The sequence below is a fragment of the Spodoptera frugiperda genome, chromosome 4 (assembly GCF_023101765.2).
Source record: "Spodoptera frugiperda isolate SF20-4 chromosome 4, AGI-APGP_CSIRO_Sfru_2.0, whole genome shotgun sequence".
NCBI lineage: Eukaryota > Metazoa > Arthropoda > Insecta > Lepidoptera > Noctuidae > Spodoptera > Spodoptera frugiperda.
In genome coordinates, this window is record NC_064215.1 from 6,511,487 (window position 1) to 6,538,328 (window position 26,842).

Here is a 26,842-nt window from a genome sequence, read left to right on the forward strand (position 1 = left end):
TAATGCATGAGGTAGTTTATAATAATAATCTATGTGACGATGACCTTAGTGCTGTCTTGTTCTATTTTTGATGCGTATATTGCGCCACACGTCTGGCGGAATAATGATGCTTTCCTATTAATATAAAAGGAAACGCTCTTTGTCTATGTTGTAAGACTAGTGGCAGCAGTTTATGTTCCAGTTTACTATCGTATCTGAAATGATCGAGAGTAATAGAGATATGTCAGTGACACGAGAGGCGGCCCAGTAGAAAGTGATCAACCTTATGCCCTTCAGACAACTCTTACTTAATATTAAACAATTTATCACAGTTTCGAAATGTCTTCGAAAGAATTATAAAGAACATAAGCTTTCATTTTATAGCTGATGCGATGAGATTACATTCAATGATAGATTTAAGAATATAAAGAACTTGAACTTTGAAGGAGAGTTTGTGTTTTATTTTCAATGGTTTCTTGTTACTGTTTGACTTTACCTATGATAAAGTCATAGTTGAGTGGAGGAATAGGTTCATAGGTTCAATGTAAAGTAACAGTAAATGGAGAGTGGGGAGGTGGGAGGGGACCACATTGAGACGAGACAAGATGTCGCCATCGCTCGCGCCCTTTTAATAATTATTCGCGGCAGACGAGTCGACGACTTTTTGCACGGAGGCACGGGCCGGCCCGGTTATGAAGCAAACTTATAATTCAACTCCAGCATCTCAGCGGTTGACGTAACCCGTAACTATCACGATACAAAGTCCACTTTCGTTCAGTTCTACTATCCACTATGTTGGCGAACTTGTGCGGTGTGCAGAGTACACCTTGCGTGGATAAATTTTGATCTTTTCAAGTGAGGGCAACGACCTAGCACGGTTCAAAGAAGATTATTATTCAGGCTCCCCAGATCTTTATGTAGTGGGCAGCCTTTGTTGAATTTTATCTTAATACTGAAAACAATACTAGGTATCGACTTATTTTTAAAAGACTACAATATAGAGAATCGATTAAGACGTTTCCCGTTACATTCCATACAGTGTTCCAATACTCATCAACAGGTGTATAAGTTGTTGTAGGACATCGAAAGTTAACTTCTCTTAATTTCGAGGCCAAATTAATCGCAAGTAGGACTTGAACGTTGCCAGTATCGACCTGTCTATCTTGAAAAACTAGTATTGCAACTTTTGTTTTTATTCGGCCGACTTTGGGAGCCTAACAAAGGTTAGGTCAGTGTGTCTACTTGAGCATCTGATTTGCAACAGCTATATCTACGTGCGTTCATCTCTGTAATAGGTATTGTTTCTAAATTTATTACAAGATTGCCAAATGAATTGGTACAGTCATAGCAATGAATAAGTTAATTGAAGTAAGAAACAGTACAACTGTCTTAGAAATAATTGTAACTTGTTATCGTAAAGGCTAATCAGTTGGTATGTTCCTTGTTTACTTGGATTAACTTATTCAGTTGGCAATGTCCTTGTGGGTTCATTTTGTGAAAGCATCATTTATTCAGGACACGAACGGAATATTTGTTTATTAGGGTATGTTACGGTGTGATTAGCAGGGTCAATGTAACTAAGAGAAAGCATGTGATGCGATGACGGCGGCCCTTTACTTTCTCTGTGCATGATCTGAACCACGCCTAGATGGAAACACGCTTCACTACATCCGCGCCACTTACTAATTTTAAAACCGTTCAGTAAAAACTTAATGAAAATATTTTAAACACTATGGAATTTAGAATATGCACGAGAATATGTATTTACGTCTTTGACAGCTGTCGTTTTTGACAGATGTCAACTGCATCGTAGAATAAAGTAAAGAGGCTGAATGGGACGTTAAAAATGCTAAAATATTTCTTTCAATATTTTGAAACACATCCAGAGCTTTTGTTCACCTTTAACATTAACAAGTATTCCATTCCGTTAGTCTCCTTATTGACAAATGTTTTCGTGAACAGAAACATAACAAAAACATTGGTAACATTTTTTTTGACCTACAAACGGGAACGCCGTGGTCTTGACCGGGTTTTAAGTAAGTATTTGATGTGGAAAATGAATTTATAGATTTAGAGTACTGATATAAAAGAAGGCAAAGGAGTATTCTGTTCACTTTGGTAGTAAACATTGAGTATGCTTAGACAATAAAGGTAGAAGGATAAGTTCGTTGTTTAGCGGTTTTAGAATATTAAAGATAAATAAACAATGCGCACACAGAATATTTTTCTCCAAAAAATGGTAGACATTTAACAATGAGGTTAATTTATTCAAGAAATTGTATTCCGGTCACATATTACAAAGGTCAACGAATTGAAATTCATTCCATTCCATATTTGATAGAAAGTTACTGTGTCATATGTTATGTGTATCGAAATAATTATTATCACAACTACGTATCAAGGTAATTTGGTATAAATGTACCTAGTATCCTAGTCTGTATATTTTTGCTACTTCATACATACGTACTATCTCTGCAAATCAACACATTTCGATCCATTTCAGAATCAACAGTACTTGATACTATAGTAATTCGTTTTCAATAAATTGGATTAATACGAATCATTTTTGAATCAATGAACTGTACCTACATACCTAAGCCTTGATTGTTCAAAAAATTATGGATTACATTAACAAGCATTAAAATAGTGATATTACATTATTTAATTAAATGCATTTAGTGCATACGCATTGAGTTAGCCAGTCATGTAGTCCAGTTAGCCGATGTTCCGCTAGTCAGCCTGGTATGTGCAACAGGTCCGGACAATCCGCATGCAGCTCATGTTCCTGCAGTGTACATGAGGTCACCATGCCTCGTAATGGTACATCCCTACTTTATTAATGGCTTTAAGCACTATGGAACTTCCTAAACACGTTATCTATAGATTGACATACATAGCGTTCGCGGTTTTAATCGCCAATGGATATAATCAGGTTTTGTAGAACAATACCATTACTGAACACCTGCTGTTATTAGGTAGGTAGGTATTATTAACATTGTTCTGCATTCGAATCCGCAATCAGTCGCGTTTAGGACGCTATTACAATCAAACTAAATATTGAAAATATTTTTCACTAGTTTTTACAAATTCCTATTCAAAGAGCAGAAGGTGGACTCCAGGTATAATAATGGAAGCCTTAAGTGCGTCAACCCTTTATAATCTTTAGTGTCATTACTCGAAATTCTTGTCCAGATTTTTTACGAAAGCAATTTTTGATAATAGCGCTGAATATACACCTTATGTATATGAAGATAAAGCGAACGACGCATTTTTTGCGGTTCAGCCTTTTGCCAACCGAATATGTCGTCAGATCTTCCCAAAGTCCTAAGTAAACTAATATCGGAGTCAGAATTACGGTCTTATGTTCCTTAGTAAGCATTTTATTCGTAACTGTGAAAGCATATTGATGATTAACTGTTAATAACGTTGGTGCATCTAAATATAGAAATTTTATTATTTTATTATTCTATTTAGAATATGGTGTTGTAATAATATTCTGAAATGCAACATGATGTTAGAGCTGCAACGCATTACTACGTGTTCTATTGACTGGTGGACCATTTAGATTTTAAAAGTCCTCTAAATTTTATTTATATAATTTTGGAGACTAAAAATAAAAACCTAATTAAAAGTATATGGAATATGAAGAAGATTTATCTATCTATCTAAAAGTATATGCTATACACGACACTAATAATTTAAATGGTTTTAAAACCCCACTTGTACACTTTTGCTACTTCACTTGATAAAATACAAGCAAGGTGTTATGCGTATAAAACGGAGCAATTAAATCGGCTTGTAATACAGTTCACGTATTTGTCCATCTGACAGGTGAAAGGAGTCTTCTAATCAATCTTATAGACCGCATATTAAAGCCGTATAAGCCAGCTAACTTAAATTGCAGTTGAGTGCGTCGCTAGTGTCTTCATACTAAAGACAATTTTGTTCCAACTTCTACTAGTTCCAATTTCGTCCGCATGAATAGATAAGTTGGTGGTGTTGGTATAACAGTATGGTGAGTAATCGATGCAGTGTCTAATGTGCGTAACGGAGTTCCGTAGTGTGTAAGTAATGTGTATGAAGTTCTAATTGATTCGCCACAAGAACTAAATGGAGCGTTCATGTTTGCAGCTTTTATTGAACACGAGTTACAGGATTTGTTTACAACTTTTGTTCTCATTAATCAAGTACTAGGTAGGTTACTTTATTTGTTAGGATTTAAACTGACTGGTTGGAAATGTCCCTGCTAAGTTATGAGGTCACGATTAAGATGATCATAATCACTTAGTACGGTATTTCATAAATCTTAAATGGTTTTATCGTACAAGACTTTACCTCTTTAAACGTTTTAATGAGTTTTAAACTTAGATCAAAGTTAGATTCAAGAAGATTAAAAGATATTCACTTAGTCACATTACTAACTTGATTCATTAGTAAGTATTAATGGAGTATCAATAGAACTTGTACGCCTCTCTTGTAACGGAATTAATTTAATAGTAGAATTCTCGCAGAACCTCTTAGCGCTTCGTTCCAAGGGGTACCCGTTATTAGAATTTGCGCGCGAAACTTTTACGAATTCAACCAACTTCGAGTCGAAGTAATGCTGAAAATTTTGTTGATTTTGTTCTGAAATCTTAGACTAAAGTTTTTATTATTAGGAGCTAAGTAATATAAAGTCTGTGTACTTGTTAAGTGTTGTTTTTTTATTAAATCTCTTGATGAAAGTAAACTTGTTGGCGATGTACCTAAATAGGCGTTAATCTAAGCCCTAAGTTTTGTATACTTTCTAGACATTTAGGGTATAAGATTGTTCTATAATAATTACTGCATAAATATATGAAGTTTCTGTTCTGTTCAACTAGACTTGGGAACTGTGTCATTCCGCATGAAGTCGCCCAAACTACATTTGAGATCTGACCTAAATATTAGTTAGTTCTGTCGGAATAGAGACGAATGCTACAGCGAGTTCTTGTCGAAATAGAGTAGGTATGAAATGGAGCCATACACTACTAAACTTATACGACCCTGTTTCTCTATAGGAATTTTGATATAGGATTAAATTATATTTTCTACTTTATCTTCGTATTATCTAAATATTATAATGTTTCTCTGATACTGTTTAACGGGTTTGTTATGACCAAGCAAAATTCTAGTGATGACGTCCGTTTCTAAATGATGCATGACGTCAATAATTCGCTACTGTTTTTACAAAAATTTGCTAATTATTCTAATTTTTATAGAATTATTAGTATGAGATTGGAGTCTTTAATTTATGCACATGTTGAGGGTTATGTTTTTGCGTTCTCTAGATGGCGCTTGTGAAGCAAATAGTCGTTGTCTTTTTACCTAGAGTACATTTTATCAATAGTTCGTTTAATAATGTGGTTGTCATCTTTCTTATACTTTTTTTTTTTATTTGTGCAAGTCAAACATTTTGCTTTTTTTATTTGACGTTGTAATTCAATTTACGGTTTTATACTTACATTTCTTAATATATTTAATTTGATGTCTTCCTAAGCCAGTCTTCAGTCTTCAACTCTTAGTACCTGTAACGATAAAATGACCTTCAGTTAGAATTGCCAACATTTTTATATCAAAATGCGGAATAAATAAAATACCTATGCAACTTTTATTTCCTTTACGGGCAATTAATCTAATTATATTAATTCCTTAACTATTAATGTACAAGGTTAACTTAGTTTAAACGTGGTTCGTGGTTTAAAGTTTGCGGAACTAAAAGATTTAGAACTCATTTTGGACAGACTTAGTTTTATAACCTTCTTTAAAGCTTGATGTGGGTAGTGACGTAGACATGTATCGATATTAGCCATACAAAATACCTATGGAATGGAAATAACCCCAAATAACGCGAACAAAACCTTTCCACTTGACCTAGTATTCCACTTCTATTCGTGTGTAGGTAACTTAAATAATTTCTCTTGAGAAGATATTTACAGAGCCTTTAATAAAACCTTTGCTGTGCCTTTGCCCCCACTCCACACCTCCATACATTGTGAATTTAATTGTCTGCCTCTAAAAGCCCATGAGCTATTTCCAGTTATTTTGTGCTCACACATCATTTTCAGGCTTCTTTAATGGAAGCCCTGTTAAAGGTAACAATTTCTTCGAAATACTTGCGATGTAAAATGTTATATACGTAGGTATACATACACCAAAGAAATTGACGGAACACGTTGAAAAATTGATTTATAATCCAGGCAAGTAATCCTCAACGAGATCAAGTAGAGGAATCTTTGATAAGGTAAAGTGTACTCTATTTATGTTGTATTAGAGTTTATGTGCATCGGCAACCATAGCACACAAGCCCAAGCTCTGTGACAAAGAAGAATGATAGGTGCTTTTACCGACATAGAGAATGCATCGGCAACCACAGTACACAATTTCAAGCTCTACTCTGACAAAGAAGAATGATAGGTGCTTTTACCGACACAAAGAAGAGGTGGAATTTTGATTATACTACGTTTCTGTATAAATCTGTAGTGCGACCATAATAGTTTCATGGAGGCAACTGGTGCACCGTCGACGGATGGTAATTTCCTACGATAGAAATGAAGGCCGGGGGACCCGCCCAGCGGAACTCAAGTGCGGAAGGATGCAATGAAAATCATTGAGTATGCGGGTCATTCTGTTCATGCCAATAACCTTTTAGAACTCGTGTGTTTATTAATTAGTGTTGTCTGTAAGGCTATAGGGGTGGCTTTTAATAGAAAGATGAAAAAAATCCTGCATATTACGAGAAATTCAATGGTATTCAATCAAATTAAATAATGTTCTTCTACTTCATTATAGATTTGTTCAGGATAAACCTTAAATGGTAGATTACACAGGGCCTTGTATATCAGCAATATATGTCGGTATAGAAATAATATACAAACTCGGTGTTCTACATAGAAATTAAAACATATTGTTTAATACATAGGAAGATAGGTAGGTGGTATCTTTTCTCCATTTCCCTTTCTACCCAACACATTTCACATAATTATTGGTCCAGTTTTTCACGAAGGGCAAAAACATCAGCTAGTGGATAGTGGCTTGTGGATGGCAATTTCCGTTTCTTTCACCAGTGAGCATTTTAATGAAAGACGTGTATACCCGGCGATGGCCACCGGCCCACGCCGACGGCCGACACCGGAGGGAGCTTGCAAATTATGTTTACGCGAAACTGCTTCTGTTAGATATTGAAAAATGTTGGATATAACTGATGGATGAAATAGAATTCTGGTAAAGACAGAAAAAAATTATAAAGTGTTCTTGTGAATGTCTTCGAGATTTCGTGAAAATTATGGTAAATTAAGCCATGTATTAGTTGGAGATATTAAATTTAGAGTAAATAATTATAATGAAGATTTGCGTAATTTAATCGTTATCAATATAGAGTAATATGTTCGTATTTGGCAACAGACTTTTCACCATTATAAATACAACAGACAAGTAATACCTGAATGACAAAACTTTTCGGGGAATTAACTGTAAATCAATATTATGTTCATGTTAAACAGTGGCAATAACAAGCCTAATGGCATAACACGGAACGAAATATGACATTAATTACCTAAAACTGATTACCTACATCTTGCATTCATCGACAATTTCTCACTAATTACAAAAGTATTAATTACAAATTGTTTAATTCGTTTCGATTATACACTTGTGTATTGGTGTCAGAGACATCGTAATCGATTCTTGTTGCGAGGTTCGGTTACATTGGAACACGATACGAGATATCGATTTAATTAACATGTACTGGAAATTTTATATCTACGTGTCATGTGGACTGTGCACTGATCCTTACAACAAATACCTATAGTTTCTAGTATTTATTAGCTTTCTATTCCAGTACCTTGGTCTGAACCCTTTGTACGAGTTTGTTTTACGTTTAACGAAATCGAAACAAAAGCGCGTTCAGCGCTCTGATTGGTTGGCGCAACAGACCAACCAATCAGAGGGCCGAATGCGCTTTTGTTTCGATTTTTTCAGGTACTGTTCGTACTTCTTAAGTTGAGCAGCGTAAGGTTACATTCGGATATTCTTTTCATGTCAATAACGAATCCATTAGAATTGGGATAAGCCTATTGCTATACGATACTCAAACCTAAGACAATGTAACAAAGACCATTCATAAACAATACGTTTATGCAGATGTAACAAATATCCTAATTACACTTTTAGCAGAATTACCGGATAGCGATCTTTATAAGACTTCCGCTATTAGTACAAATTGCATACTGTTCCTACTTAAAGTCTATTAAGGAAATGAAGACCTTGTGTGCTCAGGCTCCTACGACATAGGTTCCCAATGTTATAAGGTTATTCAGATTTCGAATAGAATGGCTCATTAGAATAGGCATTGGTGATTTGACTCTTACAAACAACCAAGCTTCGTCAAAAGTCGAGAGACATTATTAAATGTACACAGGCCAAGCTCAAATCCATTCATAAAGACACAGAAGGCTATTTGTCTTATTTTGTTCCGAGTATCTCTAAAAGTTTTAAGATAGTATCTGCCATAGCCCACTATCGTTATGTACGTAGGTAGCGCTATAATTAATGGCAACATTTTAAACAAACAGCAGCCATGTTTGTCTGTGACAATATTAGGTAATATGAAAGCGCTTGTAATTACGCTGAGAGAAACAGAGACTGTTACAACATAAATTTTGTGCGTAAAACACTTATCACGTTTTGCCAGAAACACGCTAAAAACTCAAACACAGGCTTATTGTTGAATCACATTTTAAATATTGATAGAAATTTTGCCATGAGACCGCAAAATTTCGTTGTTACGGTTAAATAAACGCCAGATAAATTACGCTATAGAAATCCGTACTCATAATTATAGCCAGTTTATTCAGACGCGTGGTGAAATATGGAACTAAATAGCTACGCATTGAATTTGACACATTTCTAACATTTGTCGCAGCGAGCAGCGCCGCAATGAAATGTCAAGATAAACTGGCTACAGCGTTGTCATGTCGCCAACTTGTTCTGATGCCATTGTTAGTAAGCGATATAATTCTTTGTTCGTGAGATTTTTTGATGAATTTCCGAGATAGGCAAGTACTTAATGAACGTTCTTATCTTATTTACAAAATTGTTCTCGCTAACTAAGCGATGAATCTTAATGTAATTTTCTCTTGTTATTCAACGTGGATATTATCAAGATTATGTTTGAACTTTAAGCGTGATTATTATAATAATAATATTAAGTCACTTGCTATGCCAACGCACGTTTGACAAATCCTGCGTAGGTACATGATTTCCATTTTCGCCTCCACTCACTACTAGGCTTTACGTATAAGGAGCCATGATGTGAATATGAACTTTTAATTTGGTTCTATTCCGTTCCATAGCAGGAATTACTAGTTTACTACCAAATGGCTGGAAATCGTCTGCTAATTAATATAATTCAAGTATAGCGATAAATTAATTTATTTGTCCTAATTTAATTTCAATTCCCAGAGAGACCCGCTCTAGAACATTTTCAAAGAAAATTCAATTTGCTGTGTTATGAAAATTATAACTAAAACCACTACAAAGACTTGTAATTAGTAACAACCAAGTTTAGAAACCAATTTCGTAAGCTATGACGTAGTATATGTTCGTGTCGATAATTAACTATTTGAAATGTCTGACGTGAGTGACGTCATTTAAAAAACGTTTGCGACAAAACGGTTGGCACGAGATCACAGAGTAGTTAACGGATTCCATTTCATTTTCCTGTCCACCTGGGTCGTCACGACCGTGGAGAACGCAGGCAAAAACCAGCCTTGGACGACTATCTTCCTACTGACACGTGGTCTGCACTATACTACTTCGTATTGTTTGTTTTGAAGTCTCTGCATTTTAATTACTCTTCACAATTGTTGTGATCGTAAACACAGTTCGTATATTTGTAAATATCATCTGTGTATGCTCCAGATATTTTAATTGCTTCATCTGATAGTTATGTTCTTGTTAATATCAGTTAGCATAACATAATCACGTTTATGAGTTATTAAAAAGAAATGATATATGTTTTCGGATTGGGAAACCGACAGTAAACAGCTTTTTTAATGTTTTCTTTACGATATCATCTGTACTGTGCTGTTCTTCAGTAAAATGTTTGATGGAACTTGCTCTAAAATTCACCAATTCTCTCACGCAGTTAAATTGAGTTTGTTCATCGTGTCCTTCATTTAGATTCCGGAGACAGCATTTCGTATTGTGTGTCTTGATAGCAACAGTTACAATGTCGCGAAGTAATTATTAAATAATGTGCGCCAGTCTCGGGGACGGGAAGCAATCGCTTTGCTTCATTTACCGAAGGCGTATGTATGAATTGTATGGTAATATCGTATGAGTTTATTGGCGTAACAAGCGTGGGAGAGTCTTGAACACCCTGTTGTTGTTATACTGGTTTCTCGGTAGCGTATTGCTTGACTAATTTTATTGAGCAAATGTTTATTTTGATTGGTTTACTAGCTTACCAAGTGTTATAGCGTGATATTTAACAAATTTTCTTGGGAAAACATCGTTAGTAAAAGTACTTATAATGTTCTCTGATACATTTAAGCAAATAAACTTTTTTACAACAATATTTGAATATATATATCTCTGAGCTAGTGCACATACGTTTTAGTTTCATAGAAATGGTTCGGTTTTGTACTATACGAAAGCATTGATAGAAACCTGGATTCGCCGCATAAAATCAACCACAAGCTAATAGAGGGAAAAGGTATGGAAATCTATGCGAACATATTCGGAATAGTAACTAATATCGATCGCTATATACGGTAGTATTTTGTGGAATGTATTCAGAGGGGAGGAAAGACATGCATAGGTTACTATTTTGTATTCATTGTTAACTATTTATTTACCCTTATGGGAGGTATCTTTTCTCGGTCATAAGCCGCATGCCGCTCGTTTATGCACGCAAATGAAGCGTTAACACGGTTTTGAGCCAAGATTTCCACTTTTAGAGATTTCACTTTGTGACCATAAAAGTAAAGACGTCCCGTATTAAAAGATTCTGTAAATATTGTCCCTGGTAATCTTATACTCTGTTCAGTTATTAAGCTAGAAGGGGTCTAAGCCGGTCCCTATTTTAATATAATAATATTATCAACTTTACCGTTTATTTACAAATCTAGTCGCTAGAATTACTAGAGTTCTAGCGATAGATTCGTTAAATCTATCGCTAGAACTATAAAATAAGGACTTAAATATCAGATTCCATTAACTATTAATACACAATACAAAAAGAACTTTCGTGGTAAAAGAAACACAGTTTGGTGGAGGCGAGTAGCGATCAGACTAAAGTCAATATATCGAAGATATCTAACCCTCTTCAAACAAAACCTAATACAAGTATTATCAAAAGAGTAAGCGGCACCACATACAACCATTTGTTACTTAGACTTAGGCATAGCTCAAAAGGTTCAATAACTGAATAATTCAGCAGACTGAGTGCAAATTAAGACCATATTCAGTGTAAAAGCTTATGACGTTCAACGAACAGACGTTCGTGGCCTATCTATATCTGAAACGATTTTCTTTGACTAAAGCGTTATTGAGTTTGCGTAGGCCAAAGGTTAGCAATATGGGTCAAGATACGGCCACTGGAGTGTACAGTGGCTCTTTGATCCTGTAATCAAACGTACCCTTGTTGTGCGCCCCTGGTGCGTGTCAAGTTAAACATGTGCCGAATGTACTGAGTGTGAATAAAATGTTAGGGATTTTCACTGTCCGTATTAAACCTACTATTGAAGTAACCTATTGGAATTGGATGTTCAAATGTGAATGTGTCTTTTGAAACAATATTAGACGGTAGAATATTTTTATTTTGTTTTCCTTCCGTATTGTGCGGTGGGTAAAATTATTTTCTAAATTAATTATTAAGATTATTTTTAGTCGGATTTTAATTTTTATTTAAATCTTCTTATTAGCAAAGGAAGAAGGTTTTAGAATTCTTTGAATTTGTATATGAACAATACTCCTTTCCCTGTTCAGAGTTAAACTAGTGAAATCTCAATAACCGTTGATTTAACTACGACCTCGTACTCAAAAGTCACACTTCCACCAGAATTCAAGAACAAAAATGGCGAGCTTTAAAGCAAATAGATAAAAAAACCGCTTATCATTATCGACTACTAACACACTCCAAAAGTGAGTATTGAGTAAACTAAGAGCAATGTACTATTGGTACTATAGCGGTTAACGCCTCTCATTACCTAAATGACACCGCAAGTGTGTTGCATTATTGTACACACAGCTGCACATCAAGCTAAACAAAACCAGTATAAACTGACCTTTGAATGAAAGGAAAGCTCAAACAAAGCGAGACCGTGATAAACTGGTTGTTTATAGCTCAATGTGTGTACAATGACCCGCCGTAACTCGTGTCGTATCGTCCCCGTGTCGTGATAGCGTCGCACACGCCTCGCCGATTCCACCACGGTACCTACATTTCGTGACTGACGTATAATCACTTTTTGTGAACATTAATGACTCTAAAAACAAGTTGTGTGTTCGTGAAATCGTTATGGTAACTTTGTACTGAATTGCTAACAAATTCAGACCAAGAGCTTACAGTAATGAGAGTGCAATTTGATCCGGGTAACTGTATGACCGATATTATTCCACAGTAATGTTCCAGCTACTAATGTTTTATTCGGTTCAGGTAGAAGGGTAAAGTTTCCCAATTTTATTCCAATTAAATCTGTAGAACGTTACCTCTAATTAATTGAAATCAAAGCCTGTCTATTTAAAGGTTGAAAGCTGAAGCTAAATTGCTAGAAACCCAAACCAATTAGAGTGAGCCGTAGTTTTATCCATTCCATTTAACTGCGAAGAAAGTCCGTCGAAAGGGGAAGGTCTGAAGTCAATAACTAACCGCATTAATCAAGATCGGCTAGTTCGTATAAACGACAACCTCTCATTTGTGGAAACTATAAAATGTCCGAGAGAAATTATTATTAAACGCATATTCTCTCTAACGGTCTAACAGTAAATGATTTTCTGCAATTTATTACGATCACGGATTGAGTTTCCAAATCTATACATATAATAAAATCGTAGAAAAGTGCTGTCTGTACATTGAAAATAAAAATAAAAAAAATAGCAGGGGTTATTGTTAATGTCGAACCCAAAAATGTAATTAACTTTTTTTTGTCTGTTTGTCTGTTTGTCTGTTTGTCTGTTTGTCTGTTTGTCTGTTTGTCTGTTTGTCTGTTTGTCTGTTTGTCTGTTCGTCTGTGCGCTAATCTCAGAAACGGCTGATCCGAGTTTGCGGTTTTCACGAATATATTGTGAGATGCTTAAATTTACATTTAGTGTTTGTTTCATGTCAATCGGTTCATAAATAAAAAAGTTATGTCAAATTAAAGAATCACGTCGAACATTCTATGCTTATTGGTATAAGCATAGAATGTTCGACGTGATTAATCTCCGCAACTATTTGACGGATTTGGTTGAAATTTGGTACAGATATAGTTTAGAACCTTAGAAAGGACATAGATATATTTTTATTTCAAAAATCAAAAAATAAAATAAAAATAAAATAAAATAAAAATAAAATAAAATAAAAATAAAATAAAAATAAAAATAAAAATAAAAATAAAAATAAAATAAAAATAAAATAAAAATAAAATAAAAATAAAAATAAAAATAAAAATAAAATAAAAATAAAATAAAAATAAAATAAAAATAAAATAAAAATAGAATAAAAATAAAATAAAAATAAGATAAAAATAAAAATAAAATAAAAATAAAAATAAAATAAAAATAAAATAAAAATAAAATAAAAATAAAAATAAAATAAAAATAAAATAAAAATAAAATAAAAATAAAATAAAAATAAAATAAAATAAAAATAAAATAAAATAAAAATAAAATAAAAATAATGGGTCAAACCCGAGAAGGAGAGACCTCCCCACCAGTAAAAATAAAAAAAAAATAAAAATAAAATAAAATAAAAAAAAAAAAAAAATAAAAAAAAAATTATTCCGGACATACAGCGCCATCTATTGTTCAATTTCGTACTTATAGTACGGAATTGAACAATGTCGGGCTGTTCCTATACTCCGTAGATAGATGGCGTTGATCGCGCAATGGTGTAATTACAATTGTTCAGTTCATGTTATTGTTTTAATTCATTGGAAATTTGTTTTTACAAAATAGTAAAAAGCAATGAAAAATATAACATAATACAACTTTTAGTACAAAGAAAACGCTCTAACGGAGTATAGATAATTCTATGTCGATCGTTACACGACTTCGGTTCATGTTATTGTTTTAATTCATCGAAAAAAGTTAACAAATAGTAAAAAGGTATGAAAAAAATTATATCAATATAATTAAACTTTTAGTACAAAGAAAATGCCCGAACGGAGTATAAATAAATAATCCAAGTTGTCTTTATCCTCGATAGATGGCGTTGGGATCGAAATAGATTGCGCTATGGTTTTGTTACAATTATTTGGTTGGGTATCGGCTCGGCCGTACAGCGCTTCGGTACTATTGTAGAAAATGTGTATTATCAGTCGTATGATTATTTGTCTGTAGTGGTCCTGCTGTTTCGTATATTCTAAATTGGTTTCGTTGTATTTGTCAATTAATAAGTTTATTTGTTGGGTTTTCCTGGTTTTCTGGTTAAACTTTTTAACGTAGGTTTAGTTTGATATCGATTATTAGTAGTTACTGTAGTTAGTTTTTTTAATAAAATTGTAAGTCTAATTTATAAATTAATTAGATTAGATTTAAGTCGTTTCTTTTAAATTATTTAGTTTAAGCTTGGTTATTATAGCATAAAGGATAGGTTCTAATATAATTTCTTTTTTAATTGTTATAAATTCGTAATTCGTAGCTTTCTTTAGTTTTAAGTTAGTTTTCATCTTAAGTTCGGAAAGATTGTAATATTTCTTTAGTTAAAGTCCGTTTTTAAACTATTTTTTCAATGCCCTAAGTGAGTATACATCTATTAAAATCAAACGCAGAGCTCATTATGTTGATTTTTGAAGAGTTCCCTGGAATATCTTCCACATCTCATTTTTGAAAAGATCCCGCGAGATCGGGAACTCATCATCATCATCATCATCATCAGCCTATAGCTATGGGAACTATGTGGTTAAAACCAAAAATTTGCCGGAAGTCACTATTCCACGCGAACGAAGTCGCGGGCAAAAGCTAGTAAGTAATAAGTTTATGTTATAACGCCCAAAGCGTTGATATTGCGTTATTTAAACGGGTCAAAGTACTGTAATGCACTTTTTATATAAAAGCAGTTTACAATGAATATAAGATATGTACTCTGTAATCCAGCTAGATTCTGTAGAATTCTTGGTGCATCGGGAGTTGGCCAGCTGACTACGGGATTGAGGTCGAACCAAACCACAGCGCAGGTACATCAAGTTCGTTTCCAATTTGCTTTCCATTTGCGTTCCGGGACGACTTGAATGTTTGAAAAGCCGGATTAAAAAGTCACATTTACGTGACTCTGTCTGTATCACCTTGTGCCAATGGATGTTTGCACATTTTAAACTCCGAGCTCGTATTTAACTTTTCGACAGACCGGCAAATTAGCTGTGCAGTGCACACATTCGTTTAAAACGGGACTGATAGTGATAGAGGATATCCACCTCCAATTACTGAACTTATTGAGTTCGTTTTTTGTTTGAGTAGGCATTGTTACGCATAAAAAAAGGTGACAAGTAACAACCTCGATTATTAAACAGTATTTCTTTAACCTAATAACGAACGTGCAGTCAAGTGCAATCGACACATTTAGTCCAGTAGGTCATGCGGCGACACAATGACTGCGGCCGCTGTCCGCTTCGATTCCATCACATGGGCAACTTGTTGTCGGACTTCTGCGATTAAAAAGACAGAAACTCGTTCTAGGCAAGCAGTGTGGTGTATCATTCATCTCCTGTCAAGTGAGTGCGGCGCGCGCCGTGATTTATATGACCGGCATTACGATGGAGGATACGCTTCAAGTAGGGAGGTCGCGCAGACGTATCGGATGACGACTTGTAATCGAATTCTATGTGTATGGTGTTACATTTGCCATGTATCGAGTGTTACACGGATTCGCTCTCGTGATTCCGGTTACACTTACACGGAGTTCAATGCAGAAGAGGGTTAACACTGTCATTAGCTTTTATTGAACGTAGTTAGCACACTTCGAGAGATTTCAAATGAGGTTGTATTACTTGTTGTCTTTAATTTAAATACAGATATAAACATAATTTAGATAATGACTATATAGTATATGTATTTTCCTTAAGTTACACTTATGTGACATTGAGCCTATTGCCTATAATTAAGTAGATCAATAACTAAAACCAGTATTTATAATTCTAGTACTATAATATAATTAATTCAGAGATAACTGCTGATTAGAGCTGTATCTAAGTCGACACTTTCATACGTGTTTGGTCGACGTGTGACCTTGTTTGCACTTGGCAAGAAATGTTAGCCAGTTAGGCAACTTCGATTTAATCGGATAGCTACAAATAAACGAAGTTGTCTTATACTTGATTTATTTATTTTTGAAGATGTTTATCGAGTGTCTATTTTGTTAGAGTAAGAATAGTAGAATGATTCATAATGTGTAAATTCTTTACACATGAAGCAATAAAAATGCATTCTTATCGACGAATACAATTTGGTTAACCGACCGATTAATTTAGCAATCGGAAAAATGGTATCAACTATCGGTTATATTGATTTATAGCTGAACGTTTATTGGTAATTTTTGTGTCAGTTTTCGAAATCGGAAACCGAGTATATTTATAAAAGTGTAATATAGGTAATTGCATTTATTTGTAATCGGGAGCGCTGCTTCCTATTACAAGGTACAGTGTAGGTAATCTTGTTTGCAAAAGACCTGGGGCTATCGCAGGTACGTGATTTGCGGTCAATGGCTTGAGAAATTGCACCGACTCTCCGACACATAAAATCTCTTCGCCCTAGTATACCTATCGATATAAACAACACTAGACTGTGTCCTGTGTTCCGTACGATAACACATAAAGTATCGATTGTCATTCCCCTGATTTATGACCGTCAATCTTATCAGATAAATTGTCCGTTGCTACAAATCGTTTGAAGCTAAACACTACTTTCTTAACCACGGTACAACTGTACAAGTAACGTAAAGATTAGATGCATAAATATTTTACAATTTATGCAAAAGTTTCCTTATAAGATTAAACTATACCGAGGAGGAAACAGAATAATGAAGACGTTGATTTAAATAACGCTATTATCCGCCTATTAGGAACAGTTCGCGAAACATCTAAATTCAACCTTAACCCGGCGTAAAACCTTTAAATAAACACGGCGGTGTTTGAAGTCAAGGTTCTTGATTGTACGGTAATTACAGGGTTTGATTAGACGGAGCGGTGTACCTTGACGGTCGAACCTGCCTCGCCATTGTCGAATTACAGACAATCGGCCCAGAATCGGTTCATGAATATTCAGCATAACTGTACTATCGGAAAATGGGAGAGTGGTCTCAATTCTTTCTAACTCCGAATTGTAATGAACCGGCTGCTCCTAACGTTCGAGTCCTCGCTCTAAAGGCAAGTAATCGACGCAAAAATTCGCTCTTATAAATGTTGTTGTAGGTCGTAATCGTAAATATCGCAATTTGGGTACACGCCAGCCTCGAAATTCGTATAATTTCACTGCGAAATTTTCATTTGGCACTCACATTTCTAAAAAAACTTAAATACATTTTGAGTGTCTTTAGATATATTTTTTAAATCTGTTGTTTATTTATATCTAGGTCTTCTATCTAGATCTACTACTTATATTCATTTTCATATCAAATTAATATGTTCCATGCAAACTTTTAGTTTCGCCTGCTGATTAAGCGTGACCTTAAATTACTTGTATTATTTTCAACCGTGACGCATACAGAAGATACTCTTATACGATCATTTATTTACTATAGAATACATTTAATTTTGTGCTTAAATATTTTCTGGAGCTGTTCCCAAAACAATCTCACCATAACAACATGCAATGACGTCACACATGTGTACATAGAAGTGCACACGTTACAGATTTCGTCATGGGACCCGCGTCTGGTTATCATTAGTCTGTCAGTCTGCATATTCATCACTCAGTAATGTAATCAATACTCTTTCTTTTAACATATCATAACATCATATTGCGCGTTGTTTCTTTCATGGTGTAGATGACACGTTTTAAACATATTCATACACTTATGTAGGTATAGGTTAGTTTCAGATTATATAGGGGCGGCGACTGTTGTTAAAAGTTGGACATACCTTCTATTACATGTATACATGTATGTATACTGATTTTAAAAAAATCATTGCCATATTACGCCTTTTTTCTCCGCAGGGGTACGCATGTAAAGCCGCCATACAAAGTATACGGTACTTACTTTTCAACATTTGATTATGAGTCATGTAATATCGGTGAGCCTATTGCCATAAACTGGACACAAATACTCCAATTATTTCCTTATCCAAACTCGGAACCTCTAAATCGCTTGCAGTCTACAGTCATTATTACTAGTAACACTGGCTCAATATTCTTTCTATTTACTTTTGTTACTCATACGCATATGACATATTATTATATGTAACAATAATAATCAGTAATACGAACTGCGCAGTCGCCTAATCTTTGTTCTAAATAAGTCAATGTTGACGCCACACGTGCGTTATCACTAAGGTTAAATTAATGCATCTTCTGCGTGTACGCAGGACTCAAGACCTTGCTGTTTGACTTTAGATAAGAAGTTTCCTATAAACAGAATTATTGGATGTGTTAATATTATTTATTTATATGGATGTTATTTCGTTTTATTGTATTGTATGATAGATGGTGTCATAATTATTTAGTTTTAAAGTGTATTGTTGTGTTAATTTCGTATGATTAGAAATTCAGTGATGTAATTAGGTATGTTAAGGACCGCGAAAATCTATGGGTAACGGACTGAGTATCCATGATTCAAATCCTCGATTAGAATCCAATACCTGCGTTGACATGATTGGTTTTGCAATTTAGGTTGACTACCAAGATATAACATAGGAACTGAAACTACTTACTAGTGCCTAGTGTAATTACATTTGTTATGATTAGAAAGAAACAAATTGTAGATTAAATATTCAATTAAACCATTAGTTTACCTTAAAACGAGTCATTTAAATTCCCATAAATTACTTTAATGCCTTAACGCTAGACAAATTAAACCATGTCATTTTTCCCCACGTTTTTGTTTTATCTTTGTCTAATTTCGAAACTTATTTTCTTTGGCCCTTACTTTTATCTTTTAAACGAGTAATTATGAAGTCACTTGATAAGGCAGTGACTGATAACGAGTGCGACAAAGTAGCTGCACGTTTATTATCTACTTTTAAAGAAAAGTAATGTATAAGAAGGAGTTTAAAACGATAATAAATAATGAATTCATTCATGTCTGTACTTTATTAAATAAATTATTCCATGCAAAAACATTGACGTCATATTTATGTTCTTTATTTTAAGAGGTAGGTATTGTATACATGCCTATTTGACTAAGTGATAAAAATCTCTTTGTGATAAAAGCTGTTAAAAGTAGTTTAATTGACTTTCTATGACTTATATAGAAGGCGAAAAGTGCGACTGACCAATATCAGACGATTAATCCCATATACAAAACACTATGTACCTCACAAACAAATGAAACTACTGAAGATATAAACAGATATTAACTTTGCATCTATCTATAAATATACCAGATATCAGAAATGTTCATTAAATCCCCAGTAGGCCCACTTGAAATTTCATATACGAGAGATATTTCCAAGTGAATGAGTTTTGGGTACATCGATAGTCGATATCTATGTATTACTTACTGTATTTGTAATATCATGTGGAGACCTATATCACTTATGAAAGTACTTATCGTCTGAAAGTTTGTATTGAAATTGAATCATGGTTTTATCAGAGATTTTCAAATGCATCAACATACTATGATTAAATACCTGAATAATATTCACATTTTTATATATTGATATAAGTGGTTGCAAAAATAATTTGCATCTCACATTACTCCGCGTTTGTTATCATTTATTATTGACAAATCCTTACATCTGTCAAGAAAGTCTTTTGCGTGTATTCGAAGGCTAAGAACATTCTAGCAAACTGTAAGCCGACAACACATACATACAGACTCTTATCGTTTCATTTCTGATTGTCATATTATGTCACACTAAGAAAATAGGTAAAACGCAAACGATAAGGCAACGGCGCAATTTTTCATACACGTTCAGAGCTATAAAATGCAAATTATTTTCCTATCACACATAATTTATTTCTGTACGCTCATTTGATTTATGAAACGAGGAAATATGATCTGAAATAACTACATAGATAATATATTCCCGCCATATTAGCTGTCAGCCGCGTTGTAATTGGGTGTCGAATTAATTTTCCGTAACATATTGCGCTATAAATCGGACCATGGTGTCAGTTACCCACTATTATGAAATTAAATTAAATATTATGTAGTTTTAGGCCTGAATATGTAGATTGAGAAGTGCATATACTGATATAGGTACGTCTCTTTTCAGAAGTATCTTGTTTGCTGTATGTAATATTACATGAAGATTTTAGATTTGGCCAGTTCTAGGTTCCATTCCGTTTTACAAAGACTAGTTTAACGATGATATCAGCAAACAAATCAATACTTTATCCCTTTATACATAAAAATTCATATTGATTGAAACTTAAGTAAGCTTCGTTTCTACACCTTTAAATTCTTGACTAATAACACAGTTAAAACTATTACTGAAAGCATATTAAATAATAATTTCATAATCGACATACTAAACAATGGCCCGATAACCGAATGAAATTCTGACATAATAAATAGCTTCGTAATATCTTCCTCGTAAATGGTTTATACATACCTAATATAAAATACATTATTTCGATAAAACGATGTACAGTTGTCATATGTAATACATTCCCAGTTACTTATTGCACAAAGTCAGAGCTTATCTAGAAACCAACTGTTTTCATGATAATCGGAAAGATGATAAGATAGCGAACCGATTGTAGGAATAGGAATTTTATAGACATTTTCGATATACATACTGACTAAAACGTTAATACGAACTTTTTTATTTGCGTTCCTTTTTCATTAGATGAGTCTTTCCTTACATAAGCATACCTACATTATTTAGGAAAATACCTCAGCATTCCTTAGACTGCTTGATATTTATTTTACTTTATGAACACAATATTATCATCTGTACCTATTTGATAGTTCTATCCTTGAGGAAATTTATCAACAAAATCAGAATAACACATGTTTTTCTACACGTACATCTCGTTTACGTATGTATTTATTTTGTTTATCCTTTTATATCTCAGAGTATATTATGTCATATTTATTTTAATGTTAACGAAAACTTAACATTACGTACGTCATAATATCTAGGTATATATACTATTTTATATAATCATACATAATAATGAGAGTGAATTCAATATTTAATGATACTCGACACTCATTAGAAAAAATCTACAATAATATTTGGCTGGCTTTTCACTTTCCGGGTTATAAATAAATATACTCTTAGCTATGTACGTATAATATGGCTATGTAATATAAAAGGAGTTTTGTATGTGTATCCGAGTGTACATTAATCTCCAGAGCCGTAGAGGCATTTTCACGTTTTCCCCTCTGGAAGTTTCATGAGGGGAGATGGATGTTGTTTATGTTTAGAAAGTATGTTTAACTTGGGTTCCGGGATAACCATGACTGACACACCCTGTCTATATGAAGGACAAACCACTTTAATAAAATAATAACTTTGGATATTGTATCTCAATGTATTCGTGTTTATTCAAACAGAAAGTACAGTCAAGTTATATACTGTATTACAGGCTCTTGTTTATTGTATCTCAGATAGATAGTATCAAGAACTAAAAGAAATAAACACACACAACAATACACAATACGAAATAGTTCGCATACCTGTAGATTCAATAACATAAATATATTGTAAACATAATTCTTAAACAGATGAAAATGTCTAAACAGACGTCTTATAAATCCAGGTCAACCTTGTTAAAGCTCAATTTACTTAGAAACACATCAACGTCTGATATTTACTTTGTAAACAGCGATGTCAAGCCAGAGTTTTCCCTGTCACTGGAACGCGTGCTTCATAGCTTTCGTATCAATAATTCATTTGGACGACGGACGGACGGTCCATAAGTCTGTCTCGCCGTTGCAGCTGCGGGTTCGACCCAGTTGGCTACTCTCATTTATGTCCCCTAATATCCGACCCACTTTCATGTGTCACTACACCAGTTAGATATGCAACGTGTTACCAAATAAAATAATTCTTCATGAAAAATATCCCCGTATTTTCCAATTTTCCTTTGAACCGTGACCTGGATAAAATTTGTTATAATTCTGTCATGTTTATTGGCGGTCTAACACACCGATTTGTTTGTTTTTCTAAAAGTCTGATTGATTTAATTGTTAAAGAAATATAAAGGTTGTTCACACAGCAATAAAGCTGTTTTTGTTTTGTTTAAAACGAAACAGATGTGGTGACTGAGCCGATGAATTAATCGTCGGTGGTCTGATACGACCAATAATAAAGTACGACACACGAACGAGGCCAGTATTTGTTGTCGTTTTATTTATAGAATTAACCTAAACAGGGCACAAAACTTTCTATAAAAACGTGCTCGGTGGTTCGTAGAAAAATATATTAACGGTAATAAACAAAATCATCGGTAACCGTTGAAAATAAACAATCGATCGTTAAAGTTTTTACTGACGTCTTTATAATATACACGGCGGCCATACCGATGATGATGTCATTTGTGTATGAAAAAAAACTTAGTAACCAGCAAAAAGTTTCTCGTTGAAGTTACGTGACGTCACCTTCTTTAATAAGTGTGGTTTGCAATGATAGTAAAACCGCGATATTACTTCACATGTCTATTGTTTTCCATTGAACGGTGTGTATGGGTACGCATTGTCATTTAAGGAATAAATGATTCTTGAAGACACAATGGCTGTTATGCAAGGTTCAATTGATGTCTATAATTTAATCTAAGCATGCGCCTACGTGCTGAAATTACTTTTCTTAAGTCATGGTGCGTATAGGAATCTTTGTAAAATATGAAATCCATTATTTCTTTATAAGAACATTTTGAATAAATTGTTCTTCAATACTGGCATTGTCTTATTTCCCTAAAGACTCAACGCGACGGCAACCCAAAATATATTTTAAATTCTTTTTGAATTTGAATTTCGAATCTTTGCAAGAAGTTTGTCAACATTCTAATAAGTTGGTGAAGATTTTGTTAAAGAAAACAATGCTCGTTTTCTTTGTTGGTAAAATAATATAATAAATTATATCCAGAAAATTCATGGAAATCGGAAAAAGGTTTCACATAATTCGATTAAGTGGATTTTATGATGAAATGCTATAAAATATATAAAGAAAAAAAGTTATTTTCTCGCTTTCGTTGTGTTTTCATAACATCATTACGGATGAATAAGATAAAGTTTCTTGTTTATTATAGTGAGTCGCCGAGAAAGTTTGAGATATGCCTACGGATTCTGAATGTTGAATCGAAATAACTTTATTTATTGACCATGTAGAAAGCTATACCTTATTTGTAAGGCTTTTTATCTGATTTTATAGTAGCGTTTCCAAAAAGCCAAGATGAATTAAGCTATTGTGGCGTAGCTTGAAATAATAAAATAAGTGAGTATGCTTTAATATATTATCCTACATAATTCTTTGGCTTGGATTTGTTCCAGCAACAAGATCTGACATTCCCGAGCAGTGATATAGCTATTCCAACCACAAGATGACTAAAGAAAAATATCCGAAGATACACTCATTAAAACAACAGACATTCAGTAAATAGTGTAATTCATTTTATGTATAATTCTTTTATAATTATTATTTCTATTGTGTTTAGATAGTTTGAATTATTAATTAACTACTTTTTCAATAATGCAAAGTTTACCTACTTTTTTTATTTACTGTCGATGAATTCACAGAAAAAAAACATTTTCGTTGAGAAACATCACATAAGTTTCGAAATACGAATCTACGCATCAGTAACGAAAATCCCCATATATTACGGCAGAATATTTTACTATGACACAATCCATAGCTATGGGAAAGTATTACAGTAATGCTATATTTTATTAGGCATGGTTTCCATAACTAAATCTATGAGACATAAATATTTTATATTATTTTAATGGCGTTAGTTATGCCTCGAGAGTGAGCTATGAAAACGATAGTGATAACACCATGTATTATGACGACTTTTATACGAATGTGTGACGTCATAAATACGGAACGTTTCAAATAATCTTTATGAGAAATAAAATGCATAGCGTAGTAAAATAGCTACATGCGTACGACAGATAAATTCGATATACTTATGCAATTTTATACTTTAACTCAATGCATACAACGGCTATTGTTGCTTAACAAGGAGAAATATATTTATTTTATGAGTTTCATGAAATGACATTCGATTCTACGTCAGATTTGCTCATTCAAATTTCGAAATAAAAATGTAAAAACAGCCAGTAGCGATTTAAACCAACGAAGAGAACAACATTTAAACTTTTTTTTTCATATTAATGCGGTATCATTATTTTATTTCTATTAATAATCCTAATTCTACAAATCCTTAAACAAAATAATAGCCTGTAAAAATTATGCCTTAATTCCTAAGCGCGGAATTTAACTCTCGTTATTAATAGGTAGTCCTGATACTCTTTGTTTTCGTTCCATTTACAAGTCGGCTCAAATGCTAAGAATAATAATGCTAAAAACCAATGAACTTTATGTTATGTAATCTGATTTAGTACGTATTGATATTAATGTAGTTATTTCATCAACCAAATCCTTTGTGTTATCCACATACATAAATGCTAATAATTTGGCAAACAATCTCATATTTCAAGTCGTTCTTTTTGTCCATACAACACTGTTGACTAAAATTCATTTATAAAACAAACCCATTAAAGTTCAATTTAGCACAAATCTCTCGTAAATTGTGGATTTACGCGTAAGCTACACATGTGACAGGAAATATCCTATTTTGCACATGTTGTTGTTTTTTTAATGTCTTCCGTCGTGTGGGCGTGACGGGGGCAGGTGTACTGTGACAAACACAGCTGATTATGAACGTAGAACCTTATTGGTAGAACCTTATTGGTAGTTGTGTACCCATGTTATACAGGTCTGTGACTGGTATTACTGGCATAAAATAAGTGACGAAGATTTTATGAAAGCAACTGAGAAAAGTTTTTCGATTATGGTCCAACCTAATAGCGTATAGTTTGGGATTGTGATTGGTGTTGATTGTTATTGCTAAGTATATTGTGGCTACTTTACTGTATTAATTATGACAAGTATTTTTTTTCCGGAAAGCAGGAGCCTTTTCCGGAAAAGGCAGACATAATGTTATGTCTAATGATGACTTTACAAATTGTTCTTATTAATTTTGCTTTTAGATTGTTGCTGCCAAATTAAAGTATTACGGTACGTACTTGAAACATAACTGCGAAGGGAACACGCAATAGAAGTTTGTACAACACAATTAATACTGCTTAATCATTTCGTTAACGAAGCACTAAATTATAAAAATCATATAACATTATTTATCACGAGCATTAGTCAGTCGTTTCTAAAGATTTATGTAATGAAACTCTAAAATTGAGTGAGTCAGGCCGGAATCAGTCTTCGCCTCTACGGGGAATCACGAATATCGAAAATTCCAATATTTCTTTGTGTGATCGCTAACGAGACTGTCAGACCAGAATCCAAACAAAAATAAACTAACGTAGGTACGTATGAACGTATGTACAGCGTGTTTTCACATTGAGCACCCAATTACCAGGTTTGCTTTTATCCCGTACAGTTTCATATTTATTTTCATAACATTCGTGTACAAGGGTGGTTGCACCTTGCATCCGCGGGGGTGTATTCCCACACCCCGCATATGTCCCGTTAATCCGAGCTTTTAAGGACCACCACTTTAACTTGACCTGACCCACCCCTCGAATAGCTTTGCAAATGTTCCGATGAAACGCAGCTGCTTGAAGTGCTAGGGATCTTTTATAGTGGTCGTTGTTCATGTGAATTTGCCTCCTACATGTTCACACGCACCCCCTTGCTCATTGCATGTACGTAGATATACGAACACGTGGCGAGGTTATCAACTCATGTGTTTCATGCTCAATAAGAAATTACATTTCCTTTATTATATTTTATGAGAGTTGGAAGTTTGTTGTTTTTGTGAGATTGAGAATTGTACTCTCAGTTGCAGTTTTAGGGTATGTTTTGTAGTGTAGTTTTTATTTGGATATTTATTTGTCAGTATTTAGTACTTTAGTAGTTTGGTTATAATTAAGTAAAAGAGTTACGTAAAAGAAATAATTAAGTAAAAGAGTTAAGTAAAAGAGACTACGTGGTGTGATAAAGACTGAATTTTTAACATAACTTTACGTATTTGGAACCTGGTAACATCAATTGTAAATTGTAGTTCACATGTATGAAGGATCAGTTGTTGTATAAAGCTGTCTACACATTAGCTACGACTGCCTGAGTGACTGCCCTCCATCAATCTTTAAAGGAATCGAGAACCACACTCGATTTAATTTCAAAAGCACAATCGAACGATTCGATTACTCAGACTACAGTTCCATCGCTCGAATGATCAAATGTGACTATGATACTGTTAAAATTGGATTCGGTATATGAGTGGCTAAAGTTGTAAACTGTGTTTTATTAAGAGAAAGGTACAACGTAACAGTTACTACATATTATTATGTATTTGA

The 26,842-nt window shown here is 33.7% G+C and overlaps 1 protein-coding gene across 5 annotated transcripts in view; it reads right to left on the reverse strand.

Moving 5' to 3' along the window:
• Window positions 1-26,842, reverse strand: part of LOC118272362 (ADP-ribosylation factor-like protein 4C) — a 54,276-nt gene that overhangs the window by 2,643 nt on the left and 24,791 nt on the right. For 3 of the 5 annotated variants that reach the window (XM_035588801.2, XM_050707916.1, XM_035588802.2), the window contains one exon: window positions 5,463-5,525. The gene's annotated coding sequence lies outside the window, so the exon portion shown is untranslated. Of the gene's footprint in view, window positions 1-44; window positions 195-1,428; window positions 1,446-1,662; window positions 1,682-5,462; window positions 5,526-26,842 lie in introns of those variants that run through there. The other 2 variants (XM_035588803.2, XM_035588805.2) reach the window with 2 other exon arrangements.